We start from the raw sequence: 12014 nt of genomic DNA on the forward strand, positions 1-12014 counted from the left end.
TTTTGGTAGAAACACAGGTTCTCGTGTTTGGAGGAGAAGGAATACTGAATTGCATCCGAAGAACACCATTCCCACTGTGAAGCATAGGGGTGGAAACATTATGCTTTGGGGCTGTTTTTCTGCAAAGGGACCATGACGATTGATCTGTGTAAAGGAAAGAATGAATGGGGCCATGTATGAAGAGATTTTGAGTGAAAATCTCCTTCCATCAGCAAGGGTATTGAAGATGAGACGTGGTTGGGTCTTTCAGCATGACAATGATCCCAAACACACAGCCACGGCAACAAAGGAGTGGCTTTGTAAGAAGCATTTCAAGATCCTGGAGTGGCCTAGCCAGTCTCCAGATCTCAACCCCATAGAAAATCTGTGGAGGGAGTTGAAAGTCCGTGTTGCCCAATAACAGCCCCAAAACATCACTGCTCTAGAGGAGATCTACATGGAGGGATGGGCCAAAATACCAGCAACAGTGTGTGAAAAGCTTGTGAAGAGTTACAGAAAACTTTTGGCCTCCGTTATTGCCAACAAAGGGTACCTAACAAAGTATTAAGATGAACTTTTGGTATTGACCAAATACTTATTTTCCACCATGATTTGCAAATAAATTCTTTAAAAATCAAACAATGTGATTCTCTGTTTTTTTTTTTCCACATTCTGTCTCTCATGGTTGAGGTTTACCCATGTTGACAATTGCAGGCCTCTAATAATTTCAAGTGGTAGAACTTGCACAATTAGTGGTTGACTAAATACTTATTTGCCCCACTGTATGTACATTAAAGTGCTATTTCTGACCTTTTGTTATAGATAAGTGCTAAAAAAAATATTGCTCGCTCACTAGTGCTTACAGTAGCTGTGCCCGAGTATTGCATTACGTCTAGTGACGCCCCTGGTTGTGACTAGTGTTTCACTGATACAATGAGTCGAACACAAGTGCGTAGGTTTGCATAGGGATGGTAGGAACATAACACTAGCAACTTTTCAGGATGCTCAAATTGTCCCCACCAACTTTTAAGCAACCTTATTTCATTATATAATGAGTTCAAATATAAAGGTAGACTAGATTGTCTTACCATATGTTGTAAGGATAGAATAGACCCGACCATTATTAAGTGAATTATTTTCATTATGTTCAGACTTACATCTATCCCTTTTCACTTGCTGAATATGCAGGTCCATTTTTCCCCCCTCAAGCAAATCATTGGGTGGCTGATGACTTGAAGCCCCCCCGTCCCGTCACAAAGACACACACACACAGACATACTCACACAACCCCGACAGATTCATGTCGACCACATGCCGCCTCCTTTGGAGAGGAGGGATATTAGAATTTTATTTTTCGGCCAGCAGCAGCCACTGTTAGTCATGTAAAAAGACGCCAGTGTTGTGGAGGTCGGGGAAACACCACTAATTTTGCTACTGAAAGTCCGACCTGCAACAGATTTAGCATAAAATTAAACTTGCTAACCGTCAAAACTACTGCGGTCAGGCCAGCCTCCACAAGGAACAACAAAGTCAAGCTACTAGTCCCTTGTTTGGATCATTGTTTGCATTATGTGCATTACGGTAATATCGTACCTACCAATGTTACGACCAAACCTACGCCCTTGGTCGAACATTAGAGGGGGGTTCAGAGTTCCACCTGACGCAGGTCTGATTACATGAAAAAAAATCTTTTAATACCTAAAATATATAGATACAATAAAGGTGTGAAAGTGGCTAGAATTGCTTGCCAGAACTCCCTCCATACACAAGAAACTGATTTCATTCAAAATTGTTATTTTTTTCAATAATGTGCAAAATAACAGTTGACAAAACACCATACTGTAACCCCAACCTCCAACTTCTCTAATTTTTATTTCCCCTAATTTCCTCACATCTAAATGCAAACCCTCAATTTTAACCACTTTAGAACTCGCTTAAGAAAACAATAATGAAATTGAAAATAATGTCAACATTAACTTTTGTTTTTCAAATAATATATAAGTACCATACAGTGAAGAAAATAAGTATTTGAACACCCTGCTGTTTTGCAAGTTCTCTTAGAAATCATGGAGGAGTCTGACATTTTCATCGCAGGTGCATGTCCACTGTGAGAGATGATCTAAAAAGAAAAATCCAGAAGTCACAATGTATGATTTTTTAAAACAATTTATTTGCATGATACAGCTCCAAATAAGTAATTGAACATTTGTCTGTCAGCTCGAATCATGTTTAGAACTTTTGTTTCAAAAAATAAAAAAATTCTGTCTTACCTAATGGAAATGTAGACTCTGACTTTTGCGTTCCGCGTAGATACCCAATTAACTGCCAGGTTTTTTCTAGTCACAGTCACTCACTGTCACTGGAGTGGTGTGGCTCAGTGGTAGAGTTGTGGGTTCGATTCTTTGATCAAGAGATAAGTGTAAAGCGCTCTGATGGATACAGGTCCTTCTCAAAAATTTTTGCATATTGTGATAAAGTGCATTATTTTCTGTAATGTACTGATAAACATTAGGCTTTCATATACAGTTGTGGTCAAAAGTTTACATACACTTGTGAAGAACATAATGTCATGGCTCTCTTGAGTTTCCAGTTATTTCAACAACTCTGATTTTTCTCTGAAAGAGTGATTGGAACAGATACTTCTTTGTCACAAAAAACATTAATGAAGTTTGGTTCTTATATGACTTTATTATGGGTGAACAGAAAAAGTGATCAAATCTGCTGGGTCAAAAATATACATACAGCAACACGAATTAGCAATTTTGGCAAATCATTGACTTGAACAAGTCAGGAAAGTCACTTGGAGCCATTTCAAAGCAGCTGCAGGTCCCAAGAGCAACAGTGCAAACAATTGTTTGTAAGTATAAAGTGCATGGCACTGTTTGGTCACTGCCACGATCAGGAAGAAAACGCAAGCTATCACCTGCTGCTGAGAGAAAATTGGTCAGGAGGGTGAAGATTCAACCGAGAATCACCAAAAAGCAGATCTGCCAAGAATTAGAAGCTGCTGGAACACAGGTCTCAGTGTCCACAGTCAAGCGTGTTTTGCATCTCCATGGACTGAGAGGCTGCCGTGCTAGAAGGAAGCCCTTGCTCCAAAAGCGGCACCTTAAGGCTCGACTGAAGTTTGCTGCTGATCACATGGACAAAGATAAGACCTTCTGGAGGAAAGTTCTGTGGTCAGACGAAACAAAAATCGAGCTGTTTGGCCACAATGCCCAGCAATATGTTTGGAGGAGAAGAGGTGAGGCCTTTAACCCCAAGTACACCGTGCCTACCGTCAAGCACGGTGGTGGTAGTATTATGCTGTAGGGCTGTTTTGCTTCCAGTGGAACTGGTGCTTTACAGAGAGTAAATTGGATGATGAAGAAGGAGGATTACCTTCAAACTCTTCAAGATAACCTAACATCATCAGCCCAAAGATTGGGTCTTGGGCGCAGTTGGGTGTTCCAACAGGACAATGACCCCAAACACACATCAAAAGTGGTAATGGAATGGCTAAATCAGGCTAGAATTAAGGTTTTCGAATGGCCTTCCCAAAATCCTGACTTAAACCCATTGAGAACTTGTGGACAATGCTGAAGAAACAAGTCCATGTCAGAAAGCCATCAAATTTAACTGAACTGCACCAATTCTGTCTAGAGGAGTGGTCAAAGATTCAACCAGAAGCTTGCCAGAAGCTTGTGGATGGCTACCAAAAGCGCCTAATTGAAGTGAAAATGGCCAAGGGACATGTTACCAAATATTAATCACCCAGCAGATTTGATCACTTTTTTTCTGTTCACCCATAATAAAGTCATAAAAGAACCAAACTTCATGAATGTTTTTTGTGACAAAGAAGTATCTGTTCCAATCACTCTATCAGAGAAAAATCAGAGTTGTAGAAATAACTGGAAACTCAAGAGAGCCATGACATTATGTTCTTCACAAGTGTATGTAAACTTTTGACCACAACTGTATTTTAGATTCTTTACACACAACTGAAGTAGTTCAAGCCTTTTATTTTTTAATATTAATGATTTTGGCAAAAAAGTCAAGAAAAAACAAAAATCCCTATCTCAAAAAATTAGCATATCATGAAAAGGTACTCTAAAGAAGCTACTGACCTACACATCTGAATCAAAGAATTAACTCAAAACCCCTGGGAAAGGCTTTAAAAAATTCCCAGCCTGTCTCATTACTCAAAACCGCAATCATGGGCAAGACTGCCGACTTGACTGCTGTCCAGAAGGCCATTATTGACACCCTCAAGCAAGAGGCTAAGGCACAGAAAGAAATTTCTGAGCGAATAGGCTGTTCCCAGAGTGCTGTATCAAGGCACTTCAGTGGGAAGTCTGTGGGAAGGAAAAATGTGGCAGGAAACGCTGCACAACCAGAAGAGGTGACCGCACCCTGAGAAAGATTGTGGAGAAGGGCCGATTCCAGACCTGCAGAAACAGTGGACTGAGTCTGGAGTAGAAACATCCAGAGCCACCGTGCACAGGGGCGTGCTGGAAATGGGCTACAGGTGCCGCATTCCCCAGGTCAAGCCAGTTTTGAACCTGAAACAGCGTCAGAAGCGCCTGACCTGGGCTACAGAGAAGCAGCACTGGACTGTTGCTCAGTGGTCCAAAGTACTTTTTTCAGATGAAAGCAAATTTTGCATGTCATTCAAGGTGCCAGAGTTTGGAGGAAGACTGGGGAGAAGGAAATGCCAAAATGCCTGAAGTCCAGTGTCAAGTACCCACAGTCAGTGATGGTCTGGGGTGCCATGTCAGCTGCTGGTGTTGGTCTACTGTGTTTTATTATGGGCAGGGTCAATGCAGGAGATTTTGGAGCACTTTATGCTTCCATCTGCTGAAAAGCTTTATGGAGATGAAGATTTTATTTTTCAGCACGACCTGGCACCTGCTCACAGTGCCAAAACCACTTGTTTACTGACCATGGCATTACTGTGCTCAATTGGCCTGCCAACTCTCCTGACCTGAACCCCATAGAGAATCTGTGGGATATTGTGAAGACGAAGTTGAGAGACACCAGACCCAACACTGTGGTTGAGCTTAAGGTCGCTATCGAAGCATCCTGGACCTCTATAACACCTCAGCAGTGCCACAGGCTGATTACCTCCATGCCACGCCGCATTAAAGCATATCTGCAAATGGATTCCCGACCAAGTATTGAGTGCATAGCTGATATAATGAATTGAAGGTTGACTTTTTTGTATTAAAAAACACTTTTTTGGATTGGTCGGATGAAATATGCTCATTTTTTGAGATAAGGATTTTTGGTTTTTCATGAGTTTTTTGCCAAAATCATCAATATTAAAACAATAAAAGGCTTGAACTACTTCAGTTGTGTGTTATGAATCTAAAATATATGAAAGTCTAATGTTTGTCAGTACATTACAGGAGATAATGAACTTTATCACAATATGCTAATTTTTTGAGAAGGACTAGTATATTAGTATAACACCATTTACCATACCACCATACCCTTGTGAAACGAATCCTCACCGTGGTCAGTTTTAAAATGGTAGCTTTTGGACTGAATATTCCAGGCAGGAACATTTATAATAATACATTGAAAATGAACTTTTTTTTGTTTCCCGCCATTTTTAGGGGAATTCTTAATCAGGCAGCTGAGGACAACTATGCTTTTGGCCAAATTCAGTGTCCATTGAATATGGTGCACCGTTTTGGCAGTGCTCTCCGGCGTTTCATGGTCCACATCTTCAATCCTTGGTTCTCACTCAGTCATTTTTGTCGCTTTTGAAAGCTTAGGTTTGAAAAAATTAATTCATTATTCATCTTGCCTCTTCTGTCCTTAGGTAGTTTTGGCTAAGTAAAGCAAATGACTATTTCTGAGTCACATGATCTGTTCGAAAAATTATTTTGACCCATTATAAAAATATATATTTTTTTTCTTTTCATTCATTGTTGCTGTTTTATTGTTTTACAGCGTTTATAGACATTTCACCGGCAAAGTCTTAATTTAAATTCATATACACTGTATAGCAGGGGTGTCCAAACGTTTTGCAAAGGGGGCCAGATTTGGTGTGGTAAAAATGTGGAGGGCCGACCTTGGCTGACGTCCTTTACGTAGAACAATATATATAAGGAAATGTTAGCAAGCCATTCTGTGTGTCACATTTGCTTTATTATTTTTTTTAGTGCTGAAACGAATCAATTAACTCCAGTATTCGATTAAATAAAAAAGATTCAAATTAAATTTTGGTGCTTCGAGTATTCGTTCAATTAAAGTGATACACTGCCCTCTAGTCTGCCTCATTTCACATGGCTGAATCCAGCTGCTCAATGTTAAAACCAACTTAAGTCAAGTTTTTGTTTGAGCAAATTTTTTTTTTTTTTTTAAATGCATTCGTAATTTAATTTATTGGTACATTTAGCAGTTGTTTAAAAAAATTTTTTTTTTAAATGGGAATATGTGTCTGAACCATTTGTGAAGAGCATCGTAAAAAAAAAAAAAAAAAAATGGTGTTTTATAGCATTTAAGCTAGCAGACATTTGCTATGTAAGTTAGCCATTGTTCTTTTGTCAATCCTTATTTCTTTTTTATACCGTTTGAGGCTCAGCTCAGGTATTTTAATTTTTCATGTTCCTTATCCGACTACTCGATTATTCGAACTAACTAGTTCATCGATTAATCGACTAAAATAATCAATAGCTGCAGCCCTAATTTTTTAAATTAATAATTTCAACAATCTCGCAACTAGCCTTTGTGGCATTCTCTTTCGACTCTCGGGCTCTTGCGAAATACTGCTGTTATATGTAATGTTATAATGTAATAATGCTGCTGTAAAATTAAACTAGCTTGAAGTTGCTTCAATTTCTCGCTTCTTCCCTGTAATATTTTCGTACATGTCACCGTGTCTTGTTTGGTAATATCGCCTCTGGTAATATCGCCTAACATTGAACTATTTAAAAACAGAGCACTGTCTCTTTGCAAATGTGGCAGACACAGCTGTTGCGTATTTTAGTGAACAAATAGTCCAATTTCCACCTATCCCTGAAGCGTCGGCCGTCGCAGTCAAAAGTTTTTGTTGATTGTCACCATTTTAGAAAATTGGGAGTAAAGGGTCACACGGGGTAATGTTGCTTAGAGTGCTGCTGCCTTTTAGTGGGTAAATGAGGAGCAGCATTGAGTGTGTAAGCTGAAATTTGACCGAGGGCCGCATTTGGCCCCCGGGCCGGACTTTGGACATGACTGCTATATAGGAAAGTCAATTACACGCAATGACATGTTTCGGCCACCGGGTGAGGGGTGGGGATATGCCCCTGACCGCCCCCCAATCTCCGCGTATGTGTCCTATGTATTTTGGAGCATTCCTGAGGCTTTTTTGCGGGTCTACTCATGACAGACATGCAAGGGCGTAGGTTTGGTCTCAACAATGGTAGGGACGATATAATAGTTTTGTTTTCAAAAACTACTAAAAAAACATTTTGAAAAAATTCCGGATTTTAAGAACAAATTTAAATGGCATTATTTGAACATAAATTATATTACAATATAAAATAAATACAAGCTTGTTAATCATCTCTTAACGATCCAGGCATTTAAAAAAAACTTGTCTTAAGACCACTCAACATTGTCTCAATAAAGAATTTAAATATAACTGATAAAAAAATTATTTGTCAGGGAACAACAAAAAAAAATAAAAAAAAAATGGATCTGTCCTTCAGGTAAAACACTACTGCTTTTGTCTGCAAGCACAGCCAAACTGAACAAAAAAATGGAAGCACCCGTGGGCTGCTTTAAGACCACATAAATAAAATAAAAAGTAAAAATGGGGAGAAGGGGGAAGACGTCGGTTCACTAAATTTCTCACAGTTAATTTAACGTTAACAGTCGAAAACACATACAGGAAGACCCTTCTCTTTCAGCAGCTTCCTACTCGTGTTTTGCAGGTTAGCAAGTTTAAACTGTTTAATGTTATGCTAACTCTGATTCAGGTCAGACTTTCAGTAGCAAAATTAGTGGTGGGTTCCCTACTTCCACAACTTTCATGTCTTTTTACATTTCGTACAGTGGCTGCTACTGGCTGAAAAAAAACAACTTCTATTATCCCCGATATCTAATGTGTGTGTGTGTGTGTGTGTGTGTGTGTGTGTGCGTGTGCGTTTTTGTGTGTTTGTTGGGGGCATCAAGTCATCAGCCAATCAAATAAGCGTTTAGGAGGGGAAAAAATGGACCGGCACATTCAGCATGTGAGAAGAGGTACATGTAAGTCTGCACACAATGAAACTTAATAATGGTGGGGTCAATTACAACAATTAAATCATATGGGAAGACAAGCTAAATGACATATAACTAAAGTCACTATATAACGCAAATAAGGTGGGGACAATTTGAGCATCCTAAAAAAGTTGCTAGTGTTTTGTCCCTACTGTCCCTATGCAAACCTATGCCCTTGGAGACATGTCTACCCAGTTGTGTGTCACTAAGTCAAATTGCCTTCGGGGGCTGAACTTTTCAAATCAATAACGAGTATGACAGCAAGGAAGTGTGTGTGTCACTTCTTTGGCAAATGGGAGCTATTGTTTTTGCAAGCGTGTGTTGTTGATGACTTTTGTGGTACTGCGTCAGCTGCTTTGTATGTACTGTATACTCAACAGTGTGTGTGGGTATGTGTGTGTCAGTGCATGAAGAGTGGCATGAGTTTCCAGGAAAAGGGGGGAGCCATCGGAGGGGTGGCCAGGAAACGTGAACATGGCTAACTTCCTGTTGCTCCCTGATGGCGGACCCGATAGTTAGCGTGCGTGTTTCAGAATTGCAGCATTTTCAGCTGCGATGTATTTCATATTTTTGAACAGGACACCCCCCGACTATTTTAGTGGCTAAAATATTTAATATGCCTTTTGCAAGATTGCAAAAAAAAAAATGTGCTTACATTCACGACACGTTCCAATGGATTGGACATTTTTTAATTGATTGCTGTACTCATATTTTTTGCATTTAAAAATAGGTGCGTTTACCAACTAATTAATGAATAATTAATAATAATGATATGATAGTTAATAATATGATTAAAAGAAACAGTAGATGAATAGATAGGAGGAAAGTTTGTATATTGATTTTCATATTGGAAATATCGATAATTCAAATTAGTCTTAGTATTTGAGCAACACTTTAGTATAGTCCAAAATTTAAATAAAATAATTTTTTTAAAACGGGGGTGGGGGGGGGGCTGGGTGGATTTTGTGCATCTGCTACTATCAGGCCTCAGAGAAGTATTTTGTTGAACGATTGCAATCTGGCCTGTGCCTCTTGACTAATTCGAGTAGAGATTTGCGTACGTCGCCTTTTAGTGCTTGGCCGCCATTACTGGGGTGTTTGCACACCTATACCAGTCCAGCGTTAGTCAATGTAAACAGGTGTGTGCTGCTGGCAGCGACGTCTTTGGACAACTTTTTTATGTGGAAAAGGCCACCTGTTGAGCCAGAAGAGGAGCCTGCAACCAAGTCCATTCTGCCTAATATGTGGCTATATGCTAGCAGGAAAATCGGAAAGAGTGGCTGCAAACGCTCTTGTTTCCCAGTCTGAATGGATTGGGCGTCTTAGCACCTTCAATGGCAGCCACTGAGTTAACAGACACACTATTCTAGTAAAACATTTTGCTCCCAACTTGTTTTTTAAAAGCGATATATCGATCCTTGGCAGGAGCATATTCAGTGGCGCCTCCAGAAATTTTTCATAGGGGTGGCCAGATGGGGCCACTTAAAATCTTGGGGTGGCCAAAACTAAAAGCCATAATTTCAGGTTTTCATTATATTATTGCAGTAAAAATGCCAGGGGAAAACTATCAGAAAGACTTAAGGACACGGCTACTGATATACTTTGGTGTATTGTGTAATATTTGATGTTACTAATGATTTAATGTGCATAGTCCATAACTGTCCAGTCAACATTTTGAGTTCCACAACAATTCTGTTTTTATTGTTATGTATATTTTAGGCATAAGGTGTACATTTGACTAGGGCTGTCAAACGATTAAAAATTTTAATCGAGTTAATCACAGCTTAAAAATTAATTAATTGTAATTAATCGCAATTCAAACCATCGCTAAAATATGTCATATTTTTCTGTAAATTATTGTTGGAATGGAAAGATAAGACAAGACGTATATATACATTCAACATACTGTACATAATTACTGTATTTGTTTATTATAACAATAAATCCACAAAATGGCATTAACATTATTAACATTCTTTCTGTGAAAGTGATCCACTGATAGAAAGACTTGTGATTCTTAAAGGATAAATGTGAGTTTTTGGGATTTGTTTTGTAAATTGTGACTAAATATTGCTATCTAGTCTATTTGTTGAGCTTTCAGTATATGATACTGTAGCGACTTAACTGTTCTGCCCAAATGCACGATGGGAAGTGGTGCAACCATGACTGTGTGTGATGGCTGCAAATGCTATATCTTTTCTGCGTTGGGTACACTACAGGGTGTTAAGAAAAAGATCAACTCCTGTCATTCGTCCCCACGTCGCCTCCCACAATATTTATAGTTACTGTGGGAGAGATGACAAAGCTTTTGCCAATTAAAAACACAGCCCCAATGAATGCTTGTATCTACTCCACTCACTTGACACTGCCTCTTATCTCTGTATATAAGTAAAACGGCGCCATTGTAGGCTGTTTGCGGCAATGCGTGAGTGAGTCGTACCGTGAATGCGTTAATTGCGATAAATATTTTCACGTGATTAAAAAAATTAATTACTGCCCGTTAACGCGATAAATTTGACAGCCCTACATTTAACAAAAGAAAATAAATGCATTCATTTGGGATGAAATGCATAACTGATGCTACAACAATCTCACGATATACTGGCAAGCGGGGTGGCCAGTGGGATGGCCAACCAATTTATAGGGGTGGCTGTGGCCACCCCTGGCCACCCCCTTGTGGCGCCACTGAGCATATTGATAACCTTTTGGGATAAAAAGTATCATGATATATCACCTCGGGGTGGGAACCTCTTGGTACCTCACGATACGATACAATTTGCGATACAAAGCTCACGATATAGCGATACAACAATTATCAATAAATTGGTCAGGAAATCATTCGAGGATATTCTACAAAACAATAAATAAACAGAAAAACGTGCTATCTTCACCCTTCTGCTGTATATCTCTAGTAGACGTCCAATCCATTTGAACTGGGAGGGTAGCAGCAAATGAACCCCTCCCATTTAAAATGGGCCCCTCCCACTTCTATGGCCGTCAGTGGCAGCCAATGCCAGGCAACAAGGTCATTTTGGGCTATTTTAGCTCATTACCTGTTGATTTTCAGTCACTTCCTGTTGAATTTGGGGTATTTTATAGGTCAATTCCTGTTGATTTTGGGTTAATAGAACAGGAAATGACCCGGGAATGAATAGGCAGTGACTCAAATTTAACGGGAAGTGACCTGTAAATGCCCTAAAATGAACAGAAAGTGACCTGTTAATGCCCTGAAAATCGGAAATAGTGACTGTGAGCGCTCTGGTTTCGAATAAGTAAATGTTCTTTCGCACTTCCAAGTCTTAATGGATTGGGCGTCAAGCACCGTCAACGGCAGCCATAAAGTTAACTGAGACACTAGTACGGTGGAAAATTTTGGTAGCAACTTCCCAGATAGCAAAATATAACTGGAGCGGACATGGGCCAGATGTACTGCAAATTTCAGCCCAATTTCGTAAAACGAATCTGCCCCAGTGTCTTTTTGAACAATGGCTCAAACTCAGTATGGAGTCACTTGCCGGATCAGCAACCAGTTCTGGGCTAGAACTGGTCCAAATTGGCAGACACTACATTAATGTATGGCCCGGATGTGGCACAAGTTACCCAATCCGGCCACATTTGTATCAAAACAGTGTTGGATATTAAATTTGGGGTCCATTTTGTTCAATGTATAATACTGTATTGTGTTCATATTGCAAATTAAATTATTCTATTAAAAGCAATAATAACACACATTCTTTTTAATACCATTTATTAATGCTAACTTAATAATGCACCATAACAATTCGTTGTTTTTTCACAGAATA

General features: G+C 39.3%; 1 protein-coding gene across 5 annotated transcripts in view; it reads left to right on the forward strand.

Annotated features, from left to right (window-relative positions):
* Positions 1-12014, forward strand: part of yrk (Yes-related kinase) — a 76656-nt gene that overhangs the window by 11588 nt on the left and 53054 nt on the right. The window contains exon 1 of one of the 5 annotated variants that reach the window (XM_057827268.1): positions 4011-8199. The exons of the other annotated variants lie outside the window; for them this stretch is intronic. The gene's annotated coding sequence lies outside the window, so the exon portion shown is untranslated. Of the gene's footprint in view, positions 1-4010; positions 8200-12014 lie in introns of those variants that run through there. 5 annotated transcript variants of the gene reach the window in all.

Source organism: Corythoichthys intestinalis, chromosome 22 (genome assembly GCF_030265065.1).
Source record: "Corythoichthys intestinalis isolate RoL2023-P3 chromosome 22, ASM3026506v1, whole genome shotgun sequence".
NCBI lineage: Eukaryota > Metazoa > Chordata > Actinopteri > Syngnathiformes > Syngnathidae > Corythoichthys > Corythoichthys intestinalis.